Below are 2,490 nucleotides of genomic sequence, written 5' to 3' on the forward strand. Positions count from 1 at the left end.
GTGTTGTGATTGGCACCACTCGGTGCCTGGTCAGGAAATGTCATGGCGCTTACCACTGCAAGCTTCAGTGTAAATATTGCATCAAAATCGAATCAATTTGAGCGCGATTTAAACCCAGATGATTGTAACCACTCTAAGTTCGTCTGCCTTGGGAAAGCTAGTGTGTCTGCGACATAGTGATAACACTCGTTGCCTTCTCTAGTGCAGCTCAACCAGGTCTCGTCCCATTCGTCGATATTTGTGATATCACAAATCCCGGAAAATATGCGTTGTAGTCCAAACAAGTCGTTCGTTGTAGTTTTTGAAAAGTGACTTCTGTTAAATAAAATATCTAATTTTGAAGTGGACTTTGAGCTTTGTAACTTTGCAGATCTTTTTTATGCTCAAACAGCATTATTACAGACTAACTAAAGTTGAAAAAGTGAAAAAGCATAATAGGACCCCTTTAAACCAAATATACAAAAAAAAAATTAATACTGAAGTATACAGAGTACATTAAATCATTTTTAAGAGTAAAATTTCATCCAGCTTGTCCAGAAGAGTCTTCATTTTCTCTCCAAATGCATTTGTTCTTTCTCTGTTGAGTTTCACGAGAGAGTTTTTGTGTATTTTTCAAGGGATATGTTACCAATATGGAGGAAGAAAAAAAAAATCTCCATGCAAATCTATAAATTAAAATGACAATTATAATTAATAGGAATCACCAGAAAAATGTGCTACTATAACTAAAATTAAAAAAATATATAAATAAAATTAAAATAATAGTATTACATTTTCCATTCAAGTTTATTTGTATAGTGCTTTTTACGATACAAATCATTGCAAAGAAACTTTACAGCAAATTAAGTTTCTACAATATTTAGTGGTAGCTTATCAGTGGTGACTCAGTTAATGTACATATGGCAGAAATGTACGGAAAAATCAATTAAAGACGTAATAAAACAGATCATGAACACTATTAACAGCAATTATAATATGATGCAATCAAACTTATAGCAAAATGTGGTAGTTCTGTATGTTGTTTCAGGGTTGGCATCATCTGAGGTCCTCTGAGGGGTTGGCATTAGAGCCCGACCGATATATCGTTTTGCCGATATTATCGGCCGATATGAGCCTGTTGGCGATATATCGGTATCGACGAATATGCTGCCGATATGCCGCCGATTTTTTTACAGAACATATAACGCAGATAAAATGCTTGAAATGGTGTAATTACTTAGTTTGTCCAGCAGAGCGCGCTCCATTTTTTTGTTACTGGCAACCTCGATGAAATGCTTTAAAGCTTAAGTCTATGGAAAAACATTGAAATTTTGAATGGCCATATCTCCATAACGGCGCAGCGAATCCGCACCAAATTCGGGAGATCCCTTCAGCTCGAGGAACCCTCTCGAACGCAAATCGAGTGTACGTCTAGAGGCCCGCTTTCGAATGAGACCACCCCCACGTCGATAGTAGGGGGGCTACCGACAATCGGAGGGTGGCGTTCGAGAGGGCTCCTCGAGCTGAAGGGATCCCCCGAATTTGGTGGCGATTCGCCGGCGCGTTCGCAAGATATTGACACCAGCCAACACTTTCACTTCAGTAAGGAGGTCTCTTGATCAGGCGGCAGCATTCAAGCGTTGTTTTATTCGACCGTAAGTGCCCTGCGAAGTGGACTTCACATGATATTCTGCCATGATTCCAGTTCCAAGGGAACGTACACGTTACATTCAAAGGGCATTAAACTGCGCGAGACGTGAATTTATATTGTATTTATTTACAGAGGTATATTATGTCACACTTCACACTTCTCTAGTAAGTTTCGTCTGTGTGTGAAGACAGTAGCGCAAATCCGTGAATGAATGTTCCGAAGTGAAAAAAACTTAAAAGGAATAAAGTTGAATGGAATTGAATTGAAGTTGAATAAACTTCAACTTTACTGTTCAATGCACTGATGTCACTCATTTTGGATAATAAAGTTTATTGTTAAATTGTTAAATGCCCTGCCTCCATTACGTATCTCTGTCACATAATTATACGTGTTTGATCACCACATTTGAGTGATCAATGCAAAAAATGTGTTTATATATATATATATTCTGCTTATGTATATACTGTATTCTATATATAGTACCAGTCAAATGTTTGAACCCTCGAATGGGAAAGTGTCCAAACTTTTGACTGGTACTGTACTATAATATACACAAAGAATATCGGCCTTTTTTACCCCCTAATATCGGTATCGGCCCCAAAAAACCCATATCGGTCGGCCTCTAGTTGGCATCATCTCTTCTCAGGTGTTCTGGCACTGATGCTTGTGTAAATCCTAGTAACCACGGGTTCTGCTGTCAATCTCAGCAGAAACAGAGAAACAAATAGATTCATAATTAGCGTAGCTGCTGTTCCAACCAAGTAAAATGTATTTGTTTAACCCAAGCTAAAGAATAATAATGCACATTTGATCAGATATAACTACAGTCCAAGATTATGAGATGCATTATTTGAATGCTT

At 37.8% G+C, this 2,490-nt stretch overlaps 1 long non-coding RNA gene across 1 annotated transcript in view; it reads right to left on the reverse strand.

The window, feature by feature from the left end:
* LOC107574838 (uncharacterized) overlaps nt 1–908 on the reverse strand; it is a 21,215-nt gene extending 20,307 nt beyond the window's left edge. Inside the window, exon 1 of the long non-coding RNA XR_001607745.1 lies at nt 898–908. This is a non-coding gene — a long non-coding RNA (uncharacterized lncRNA). The remainder of the gene's footprint in view (nt 1–897) is intronic.
* Nucleotides 909–2,490: the final 1,582 nt, after the last annotated feature.

The sequence above is a fragment of the Sinocyclocheilus grahami genome, unplaced genomic scaffold (assembly GCF_001515645.1).
Source record: "Sinocyclocheilus grahami isolate Dianchi unplaced genomic scaffold, SAMN03320097.WGS_v1.1 scaffold2358.1, whole genome shotgun sequence".
Taxonomy (NCBI): Eukaryota; Metazoa; Chordata; class Actinopteri; order Cypriniformes; family Cyprinidae; genus Sinocyclocheilus; species Sinocyclocheilus grahami.